The sequence below is a fragment of the Anolis carolinensis genome, chromosome 1 (genome assembly GCF_035594765.1).
Source record: "Anolis carolinensis isolate JA03-04 chromosome 1, rAnoCar3.1.pri, whole genome shotgun sequence".
In the NCBI taxonomy this organism is placed as follows: Eukaryota; Metazoa; Chordata; class Lepidosauria; order Squamata; family Dactyloidae; genus Anolis; species Anolis carolinensis.
Window position 1 is genome coordinate 115,879,816 of NC_085841.1, and position 12,115 is coordinate 115,891,930.

Here is a 12,115-nt window from a genome sequence, read left to right on the forward strand (position 1 = left end):
CAGACAATAATGTCCAACCACTTCTATAGGGAATTTTCTTTTGTAAGCTCAGGTCTTCCCATTTATCATGCAAGTGAAAGAACTTGAATGGGATGAACCAAAACATATTGCCATGTAGCTTCATGATATTCATGGTGCCAGGAGTATATTTTCAGATTTTGGAATATCTGTATCTGCATATGCACACATAATCTTCATAATCTTGAAGATGGGACCCAAATCTAACCATGATATTAATTTAGGTTTTATATACACCTTACACGTGTAGCCAAAAGATGATTTTATCCACAATATTTTAAATAATTTTGTGCTGAAACAAAGTTTGTGTACACTGAACCATCAGGAAGAAAAGGTGTGACTATCTCAGACACCCAGTTAGAAAATTTTGGAGTATTTTGTAATTCTGGATAAACACCTGTATGCTGCTTTCAAGTGAAAGTTTAAAGATTCTGTAAACATTAATGTTTAAGTTCAAAGCCCGTTGCTGTCTTCAGGAGGTTATGCAGTTTGCTCTAATTGTTGCTGTTCTTTGCAGGAGACAATCATGGGCTTGTTCTTTTCTTGTTGGACAGAAACACCCACTGATGGGAAATTTCACTAACAAGTATTTTTAAAAAATAGCCTTTTTGAACTTACTTCACTGCATGATTTACGGCCTGACTTTGCACATGCCTAGGAATGAATATGGTTTTGGTGCTTTGTCTTAAATTGTATCAGATCAGGGTTAGGTAGCTGTAGCCTTTCAAATCTGGTAGGACTGTCATCTCTAGATTACATAGTCAAGTTTGAGGACTGTTGGGAGGTACAGTTGAACAACATACTCAACTCTATATTACATTCAAATCTGGAGAAATCATGTGGTCCTCCATTTATTGTTGGACTGCATTCCTTGCCTGTGGCTATGCTGGTATAGCTGTGAATTGTAGTCCAACAACATTTGGGGGGCGGAGTTTACATGTTTCCCATCCATACACTAATATGTGAGTTTCCAGCTGTAAATTTTCATAATAATAGAAAGGCAGTTGCATAAAGACAGCAAAAAAATGACAAGCTTGTTTTTTCAGCTGCTATTAAAATTAAAATTCAGGGTTCCTTGACAAAGGGCACATTCAGATGAGGAAATGTTGTTGAAAGATGAAGTCTTCTTACTTTTTGCCTGAATACCCAGTCAAGTCCCCATCACCCTAGGAACTCCAGGGAGAAAATTCACACCATGGGGGTTTTCATCTGTGCAGCTGTGCACCAGAATAGATCAGGATAATGTCCCACATCTTCTGCAGGCAAGACAGTCCATCTGGACAAAGAGGAAGAATACATAGGTAGCAATGACCCACAATGGTCTGTGTTGGGGAAACTGAACTTGTTAGGCTCAAAAAATAACTTTCAGTTAGGGTAATTCCACCAAAATGTAGCAGAGTGCCAGGAGTAAACTCCAAAACCAGCAGAAACTTATGTGTGGTGAGCAGGAATAGCCCTTTAACCTTTAAGATGTCTGAGGATTGCAGAGTCGATCTTTAGGTTCAAGAGATTTATTAAAGGAAAAAGAAATACATTATTGATATAAAAGTCTTGAAGCTAACTAGCTTACTAAATCTCATCTTCTAAAGAAGGTAAAAGTTTAAAAAGTCCATACAGCTACATTTTTCCTACAGAGAGGCAAATGCATCTTCACAGGGAGATATTAAACAGAAGTAACATGGTAGAGACTGCATGGCCTTCCCGGGGAAATTCAAACTTAAAAGGAAGTTCCCTCACAGAATTCCATTACTACATCATCAAAAGGGGGAGGTGACAGTGGCTAGTAGTAAAGATAAAGATAAAACCCTTTAGGAAACATGCATTGGAATGTGGGGACAAATTCCTGAGCTTGGTCCTGTTTCTAGTCTAGCTACTCATTAATGACTAGAACTTGATGACACAAAGACTTGTGCAGTCCAGGGATTAAACCCAATAATCTGACAATATCTTTCACCAATCTGGATCCTTCCAGATCTGTATACAGTGGGCCCTTGGTATCCACTGCATTCACTTCTAGGACCCGCATGAATACCAAAATCCCCATGGATATACAATGGCATAGCAAAAATTATATATGTGTGTGTGTGTGTGTGTGTGTGTGTAGGACAAAATTGGGGTTTGTCTTTTGGATTTTTTTTGGAATAGTTTCAAGGCTGTAGATAGTTGTATCTAAGGTTGCTGAATCCATCGGTACAGAGGCCAACTGTATTTTGTTTTTCAAGGAAAAAGGGTATCAATGCCTGAGGGTCACAATAGTCGCAAACTTGCTGCTTCCACTTACTGTGGATTTCCAGAAGTTGCTGGAATTAAACTCTTAGAATATCTAAATGAGTGAACTTAGTGAGTGAAGAGGAATGCTGGGAGTTGCACTCCAACAACACCTTGAGAACCATAAGATTCTCACTGTGATTAACTATCAAAATATTTTTTACACACTCTGTCACCCATGATATAATTTTGCATAGAAGCCTGGTGTATATAGGAAATTGCATGTTCCTTACATTTAGAAACCTCTTTGAGATTTTTAAAATGAAAAGCCACAAACTTGGAAAACAGTACACAACTGCACCTGGCAATCATCTCCAGGGGGTCTATCAATCACTATTTAGCCCATAACAAGTTGTCCTGTAGCTCCATGGTGGCAAGGAGTGGGAGTTATAAACTCTTTTCGGTCAATGGTGTTTTGGTTGGAAGTCTTCCTCTTTTGGTCCTAGCACTGATCTATTCTGCAGGAGGGCTGCATGGAGCAGAAATGGATTTAAGGAGTGACATGGCATATTTTCTGGAATGACATACAGAAACCACCTTCTTGATGTAACACTGTTGAAGGTAATACTGTTGAATGTATGGGGGGTCATTTTAGAATTGCAAAGAAAGAAACTTATGAACTGGTGGTCCACCCAGAAGCACAATTTTCTTAATTATTTTACTTTGATAAATGTAGAATGCTGCATTAGTAGAGGCCATGTTTCAGCAGCCTTTTTAATAAACTTGGCAATCTGTGCCCCACACAATGTTCTTTCTGCCTGCAGGATTATTGCTCTGTAAAAGCTTTTACACAGTGCTTGGGTTAGTTAAAGACAGCCCTGGGTTGCAAAACAAGCCAAAGCTTGTAAACTTCCCTTTTATTTTCACCTTCTTTATAGCTCAAATTGGGGAGTCAGCTGGTGATAAGAAAAATAAAATCCAGCTGTGAAGAGGGTGGCTGATGAAATTTGCCATTGGAGTCCCAAAAAAATAAAAAGGAAGGGCATGTGAGAAAAGAGGAAACAGTGAGAGAATGAAAGAGATAATTTTGAGGGTATAGCAACAAAATGCAGCAGGAGTTTATGGTTTTTTTTTAATGGTTTTACTGCTTGAGTTGTTTTTAGTTTGCTTTGTTGGTGATTATTAGTTGTTTTGAACATTTTTTTCGTAAAAAGGTAGGATAGAAATAAAATGCAATAAATAGAAGGACAATTTGTGGATTATTTAATATTAGTATAGCATTGACCACATGCAAAGTGTCTGTATCCACTTAGATGTATTTATTTATTTATTTATTTATTTATTTATTTACTATACTTTTACCCCGCCCTTCTCACCCTGAGGGGACTCAGGGCGGCCTAACAACATAGCAGTAATTAAATGCTGTTTAAAACAATTACAAAGAATTACAAAAAGTCATTTAAAATACACATTAAATTACAATAGAAACACAATTAAAACCATTAACATCACGTGATCCAAGAGCAAAGTCCGGGCCGTTCCATTGGTCAGATTCTGAGTCTTTCATGTCTATTGTTGCACCAGATTTTCAAAAGCTTGGTCGAAGAGCCATGTCTTCACTTTCTTGCAGAAGATCAGGAGGGAGGGGGCTGATCTAATCTCCCTAGGGAGGGGGTGCCATAGCCATAACCACCGAGAAGGCCCTGCCTCTCGTCCCCACCAATCGTGCCTGTGAAGTGGGCAGAATCGAGAGCAGAGCCACCCCAGACAATCTTAAACTCTGAGATTGTTGATAGGAGGAGACACGTCGACACAGATAAACTGGGCCAGAACCGTTTAGGGCTTTATAGGCTAAAGCCAGGACTTTGAATTGTGCTCGGAAGTAAACTGGCAGCCAGTGGAGTTGGCTCAACAGGGGGGTTGTGTGCTTCCTGTACGCAGCTCTGGTGAGCAATCTGGCTGTGGTCCGTTGGACCAGTTGCACCTTCTAAACAGTCTTCAAAGGCAACCCCACATAGAGCGCGTTGCAGTAATCTATTCAGGATGTAGCCAGAGTGTGAACTACCGTGGCCAAGTCAGACTTCCTAAGGTACGGGCACGATTGGCGCACAAGTTTTAATTGTGCAAAAACTCCCCTGGCCACCGCTGAGACCTGGGATTCCAAGCTCTACAAAGAAATCAGGAGAATCCCCAAGCTTCAGGGGAGTGTGACCCCGTCCAACACAGGCTGTAACCCTATGCTCTGTTCAGCCTTGCGACTGACCAGGAGTATCTATGTCTTGTCTGGATTCAATTTTCATTTGTTTGCCCTCATCCAGACCATCACAGCGGCCAAGCACTAGTTTAGGACCTGAACAGCCTCCTTAGTAGCAGGTGGGAACGAGTGACAGAGTTGGACATCATCTGTGTACAGGTGACACCGTACCCCAAAACTCCAGATGATCTCTCCCAGTGGCTTCATGTAGATGTTAAACAACATGGGGGACAATATAGAACCCTGTGAGACCTCGCAGAACAAAGGCTGTGGGGCTGAGCAGTTGTCCCCTAACAACACCTTCTGAGAATGACCCTCGAGGAAGGACTGGAGCTACTGCAAAACAACAATAATAATAATAATAATAATAATAATAATAATAATAATAATAATAATAATAGTAATTTTATTCTTATACCCCGCCCCATCTCCCCGAAGGGACTTGGGGCGGCTTACATGGGGCCAAGCCCAGTCATGACAATATAAAAACAAGCAGTAAAACAAATCAAACAACAATAAAACAAGTTATAAAAACACATACAATACATCATGATAAAATCCAGTACCTCCAAGGCCCATTCCTGCAAGGCGTCCCAGAAGGATACCGTGGTTGATGGTATCGAAGGCCGCTGAGTTGACTTTTTGTAGTTTCACAGAATTAGCACTGAGGCAAAATAGATAAATTTGCTCCCATTTATCTACCCACTTAGAAGACCTTTTTTAAAGTCTGAAACTACAACAGGATTTTTGTGAGTTTTAGTGGACATGTAGATAATTCAAAAGGGAGTCTGATTACAACTTGCCATGTCTTGGTTAAACCAGCTTCTGAATGTGTTCCAAGACACTGTAAGAGCAATTTGAGCCTAGGCTGAAACATTCAGGGAATTTGTAAAAGTTTGCCAGAATGGTTGAGAATGAATTAATGCATGTTGACTTCCCTGTGTCCCATGAGCCAGCTGAACTGGGTTCTGCCTAAATGGATTTTAAATGTCTGCTAGAAAGAAGTGGTAAACAGAAGAAGACATACAATGTTGTTTTTGTGAAGTTGTGCCACTGGAAAAGTGAAATGAAGTCACCAAGAAAGCAAGAAATTGGTTGGGTCTTGAGCAGCCCGTTCCAGCAATTCAATTCTTCTAGGTGGGCCTTCAAAAGCAAGGTATTTTGAGAAAGCAGACTTGGAAAACTGTCTACCCAACTACAATTTTCCTTGCAACTTTATGAATGTTCCTTGGAAGGTTGTTGAATTTTCCATGGCACAGGGTATTTGCAAAGCCAATCTTCTCAGAATACCCTGGCTTTGAAGATCTACAAAAAAGTCAACATATATATATATATATATATCCCATTGATTTAAAGGGTCTTCTCTAATTGGAACTGAAATTTTGATTTAGGATTGACTATCTTCCAGTCAACTATAGTTAGTAGCCATACTTGTTGAAAGATACTGAAGCTATAGAACAAACAGGACAGTTTCCAAGCTCTGCTGTATGTTTTCTGAAGTAAATTGTTGCTCAAGGTTTGGTACTCTGGCATTTTTAGTGGGAAATGAGCAAGAATTTAAACTTAGACACAGTCACTCTAGTATAGTAGTTTTCAACCTGTGGGTCCCCAGATGTTTTGGCCTTCAACTCCCAGAAATCTTAACAGCTGGTAAACTTGTTGTGATTTCTGGGAGTTGTAGGCCAAAACACCTGGTAGGGACCCACGGGTTGAGAACCACTGCTCTAGTACAAGAGAAGGTGCAATGTGAGAACAGAAGGTCCAGAGGCATCACAAGGTTGATGTATCACTAGATAAGCTTTGGTCTGCTGCTATCATGAGATTTCCTAGATGATCAGGTGGTTTTTTGCAGTTCTTTTCTTTGGTCAGAGTCAGATAATAAGCCTGGAAAAGTTATTGTTTAAAAATGACAACTCTCAGACTTCTTCAGCCCACATGGCCACAGCAATTTTGAGAGTTATAGTCTAAATTGTTTTAAGCTCTGAGTTGGATAGTGATGGTAAATGGTCCCTTCCCCATCTGATAATTCCTTACATGGCCCACGGCAAGTCTGAAAAACAACACATTTCTGTGGCTTCAAATTTCATCAAGCAAGGCTAAGAGGCAAACTTCAAGCACTTGGCATGAAGTAGGCTGACATAAAAGAAACCCATGGGCAATATTAAAGTCAAGGATTAGTTCCACCTTTCTCCAGGGAAGCATTCTCTTCATGATATTGCACTTCTAATAGAAGAGCATAAAAATGATAAATTCCTTCCCCAAGGAAGGAAGATTGGGGACATCTAAAATATCTGGAAGTTCAAATCTTAACCCAGAAAGGTATTTTTAGTCTAGTTACCTACCTTCCCATAAATCAGAAAAAGATGGAGCTAATTTGTGTTAATTGTAATATAAAGAATAAAACATAATAGGAGATTTTACTTGATTTGAATAAGTAGCTCTTTCTAAAAAAAAAAGGTTACCTGCATTTCCTTCTATTTTGCATTTGAACATTAATAAATTTCATACAATTTTTACATGCAGAATAAAATAGTTTGTTTGTATTAATGCAAACCAATAAGGGTTAAGCCTGCTTGTCAGAGAAGCTGGAAATTCAGTCTTTCAAATCATGCATTAATTGGGAATGTTCTTCTATCTGAATTTACAGCAGGGATGGGGATTATATAGGTCTCCATTTATTGTTGCACTGCAACTTATATTATTCTTCACCATGAGTTATGCTGAAGAGGTATATGGGAGTTGCAGCCAACAACATTTGGAAAGCGACGTGGTTTCCATCTTGCTATAATAGTTAGACTGGGAACATGTATTTGAATAGATACAGCACCTGTGACCCTTCCTACCAAATCATTGCAACACCTTTCCCCATACTTGGATCTGTGGTGCAAGTTTATAGCTCACAGAGCATACATTTATAGCATTAAATATTTTACCAATGAAACATCAGTCAGATCTGCAGATGGAAAGCCAGATAGGTTTACTGTGGGAATAGATCATTCCATTGGTGTGTAATATGTCTGCCGTATGCTTTAAAGTAATTCCCAACATGGTGACCCTAAGGCAAACCTATTGTGAGATTTTATTGGTAAGATCTGTTACGTTTCTCTGGGTTGGGAGGTAGCTGGACTCACTCAAAGACATCCAGTATGATTCCACGAAGAAGAAGTCCAACCCTGGTTACCTGATATCTGTGATGACCCATGGGCCTTGTAGTCCTGCTCAGGACATTGTAATCCCTGATGAAGATGAGAACTTGGGTTTTTTACCTTCCCAGTCTGAACTGGATTCCTCTCAGCCAGATCTTCCCCAGGCAGATCTGGGAACCTTGCACCTGCAAGAAAGTTGTGTCCCAGAAGTATGTCAAACAACCCCAGAGCCTACTTCTCCCGTGTTCTTGCGCCGGGAGTTTTGTAAACAACAGAGAAGTTTGGAATCAGCTTCGCGCAGGAGTGCGAGGATAGCAGCTAAGAATGTTGCCAATTAAGACTGTTTCTCGTGAGAATCTTTAAGGAGTTTAACATCTGGTCTCGGAGTTTAGCTTTCGTTTCTGTTTCCCAGAGAACGGCTTCGGTGAGAAAGTTAGACTCTATATAGGTGTTTTGCCCGCGTAGTAACTTCGCGGAGTCAATTCGTCAGCCTACGGAGCGAGTTGTGTCTGGACAGCGCGCTTCGATTCAAGCCTCGCTCCTGCCCAAGCCTTGCCTCGCTATCCAGCCTTCGCCTTGCTTCCCAGCCTTTGTTTATCTGCGGACCTTGCCTTGTTTCCCAGGATCAATCCTTGCCTTGTTCACGGATTTTACCAAGTTATCCCACGGACCTTGTTCTTGTTCCTAGTTACCTTGTTCCACGTTCAAGCCTTGTTTCAAGTATCAAGTTATTTCCTAGCCACGCTCAAGTTTTATGGACTAAAGGACCTTGTCATCTCCCCTCACTGTGCTTGGCAAAGTGAGTGTTTCGGTTATTGGATTACAACTTTGGACCTTAATATTTCCTATTGGACATTGCTTTTTTGGACTATTTCTGACCTTTCCTGAAAGGTCTATTTCTGGACTATTTTCTACACTTGTTCTTATTAACTTTATATATTCCTTCAATAAAGATATTAGTTAGATTCTGGCCTCTGTGTATGGTTATTGGTGCTCTGCAGCCTGGGTCGTGACAGTTTGACTCCGCCACCCTAAGCACCAATTAACCTCGGCCAGAATGTCCACCGGAGACGTACCTGGGCCGAGCGGCCAGCCGATTACCTACACCATCGACAAGGAAGAGGTGGATCGCATCCGCGACAGACTCAACGCCCAGGATGGAGAAATAAAGGGCTTGCGGGAGCGCGGAGTCCGCCTCCCGGCCATGGCGTTGCCCACCAAGTTTACTGGAGAAGCTTCTAAGGTTCATGTTTTCCGTCGCCAATGTCAAGCTTATCTAGAGGCCCGAGATGCCGAGTTTCCCCAAGAAGACATCAAAGTGGCGTGGGTTTACAGTCTTCTAGACGGGCCAGCGGCCAATTGGGCGACGGCACTGTTCGACCAAGCCTCTCCACACCTAAGATCAGCGCAACACTTCTTGGACCACCTCAAGGAGACTTGGGGAATCGAGGACAATTTGGAGGCAGCCGGTCACAAACTCCGTCGCCTTTTCCAAGGAGACAGACCTATGTCTCAGTATATAGCCGAGTTCCGAGTGCTGGCCCACAATACCGGCTGGAACGATGTAGCCCTCAGAGGACAATTCCGGGAGGGTCTCAACATTGAAATGCTGGAAGAAATCTCCAAGGTGGACCCTCCCCAGACCCTCGAGGCACTCATTGATCAATGTTTACGGGCTGAAGTCATGATTGCCAACAGGAAACAGTGGGTTCGAGGCCAGGGCAGTAGAGCCGGGGCAAATCCCCCCGCTCCCGCCAGCGTTCAGCCACGACCAGTATGGAGACCCCCACCACCAACCCCATACCCCAGAGGAGGCGAGGAGGTGCCGATGCAGTTGGGCAATGTGCGTCCCAGACTAGATGCCGCCGAGAAGGCCCGTCGTCAACGCTTAAACCTCTGCTGGTACTGCGGGAACGGGGGCCACTTCGCCAGAGAGTGCCCAGCCAAAGGGAAGCCGGCCGCCCGTCTTGCGGCGGCGTCCTCCACGGAGACGAAGGCGTCTGAGCCGACTGGTACACAGCCGGCGGGGGAAGCCAACGACCGGGTGTAGAGAGGCTCGCCAACCCGGTCAAAAAATCCATCCAAGAGCCGCCAACCGGGGTCCTGTTCCTTCTCGTGGTCACTTTATGGTCAGCAAAAAGGGGACCCGTCATGATCCACGCCATGATAGACTCTGGAGCTACCAACAATTTCATCGATAGAGAGTATGCCGACTCTCTGGGATTACAATATCATGATTTCAAGAATGCCCGTGTGGTGCAAGCCATAGACGGCCGCCCCCTCAAGACGGGCCCCGTAAGTCAGTGGTCGGAACCCACCAGGATGTGGATAAGGGAACACATGGAAGAGATCTCCTTCTTTGTTACCGAGGTCCCCCATTTCCCTGTGATTTTGGGAATTCCATGGCTGACTCTCCACGACCCTAACATCTCCTGGTCCAACAGAGAACTGCAGTTTGCTTCACCGTACTGCCAAAACCATTGCCTCGTAGCCAAGGTATGCCATGCCACAGACACCGAACCCATCATCACCTTGCCAAAGAAGTACTCCGAGTATTGGGATGTATTCAATGAGAAAGAAGCCGAAAAATTACCCCCACATAGACCTTATGACTGTGCCATTGACTTGGTGGAGGGGGCCCCGATCCCGCGAGGGCATCTCTACTCCCTGACTGAACCAGAGCAAGAAGCTCTCAGGGAATTCCTAGAGACAAACCTTCGCAAGGGATTCATCAGACCCTCTCAATCCCCAGCCGCCTCCCCAGTGATGTTTGTGAAGAAAAAGTCAGGGGAACTACGCTTGGTGGTGGACTACAGAGCATTGAACAATATCACCAAGCGGAACAGCTATCCCCTGCCCTTAATCTCGGATCTACTGGATCGGCTTCGAGGAGCTAAGGTTTACACCAAGCTGGATCTTCGGGGGGCTTACAACTTAGTTCGCATCAGGGAAGGGGACGAGTGGAAGACCGCCTTCCAGACCAAATTCGGATTATTTGAGTCCCGAGTTATGAATTTCGGTTTATGCGGAGCCCCCGCAACGTTCCAGCATTTTGTCAATGACATTTTTCAGGACTATCTAGACAGGTTCTTGATAATCTACCTGGACGATTTTTTGGTGTTTTCCAGATCACAATCAGAACATGAGAACCACGTCAAAATGGTGTTACAACGATTGCGGGATCATGGACTTTATGCCAAGCTGGAAAAATGCGCCTTTGATCTACAAGAGGTAGATTTCCTTGGTTACCGCATCTCGCCTCTAGGGCTTTCCATGGATCCAGCCAAGGTCTCAGCAGTGTTGGAATGGCGGGCGCCAACTAACAAGAAAGAGGTGCAGCGTTTCTTGGGGTTCGCGAACTATTACCGCAAGTTCATTCCAGATTTTGCCCGCTGGTCCGATCCCATTACTAGCTGCATCCGTGGAAAGCAGCCTTTCCGCTGGACTGATCAAGCAGAGAAAGGGTTCCAGCAACTAAAGAAACTATTCACCTCCCAGCCAATTCTACAACACCCAAATCCTGGAACCCCCTTTGTGGTGCAAGCGGACGCCTCTGATGTGGCAATTGGGGCTGTACTCTTACAACCGGAGGGAGATCACCTCCACCCCTGTGCCTTTTATTCTCGTCAACTAACCACACCAGAGAGGAATTACACCATTTGGGAAAAGGAACTACTGGCTATAAAGGCAGCCTTTGAAACTTGGAGACATTGGCTAGAAGGGGCCAAATTTCCCATTGAAGTCCACACTGATCATCGTAATCTAGAACATCTAAGAACTGCCCGCAAACTAAATCAGAGGCAGCAACGTTGGGCGTTATTCTTCGAACGTTTCAACTTCCAGATCCATTATGTGACTCCAGCCCAAACCAAGCAAGCAGACGCCCTGTCACGTAAACCGGAGTACGCTGCAGGACGCAAGGAGACCTTTGAATCCCAACTGCTACAACCCGAGAACTTTGCCACGCTCACGGTGGGGAACACCAAATCCATTCCCATTGGTTCAACTTCCCCTACTCCAGGACCCATCTGTGCTCAAGAAATCCGGGCTAGTCAGCAAGCAGATGCCTGGGCGCAGGACCAACTTCGCCAAGGTCTGCATTTTCCCTTTTCGCTTAAAGATGGACTGCTATGCTATAGAAATCATGTTTATATCCCACCCGGACCGGGCAGGGAGAAAGCGCTTCGTCTGTGTCATGACTGCAAACCAGCTGGGCATTTCGGACTATTTAAAACCATGCATCTGATCCTAAGGGATTTTTGGTGGCCCAAGATCCGCAAGGATGTGGAAAAATATGTCAACACCTGCCCAGTATGCCAGCGCTCCAAGATAAGAAGGGAGAAGCCCTCAGGGCTTCTGCATCCCCTTCCTACCCCATCTCGGCCATGGGAAATAATTTCTGCGGATTTTATCACTGACTTACCACCTTCCTGTGGTTTCACCACGATCCTAGTGGTGGTGGACCTTTTCACCAAGTTAGCCCATTTCA

At 43.8% G+C, this 12,115-nt stretch overlaps 1 protein-coding gene across 4 annotated transcripts in view; it reads right to left on the reverse strand.

The window, feature by feature from the left end:
• Positions 1 to 12,115, reverse strand: part of htr1e (5-hydroxytryptamine receptor 1E) — a 62,153-nt gene that overhangs the window by 2,832 nt on the left and 47,206 nt on the right. The window contains exon 2 of one of the 4 annotated variants that reach the window (XM_062980959.1): positions 1,150 to 1,294. The exons of the other annotated variants lie outside the window; for them this stretch is intronic. The gene's annotated coding sequence lies outside the window, so the exon portion shown is untranslated. The remainder of the gene's footprint in view (positions 1 to 1,149; positions 1,295 to 12,115) is intronic. 4 annotated transcript variants of the gene reach the window in all.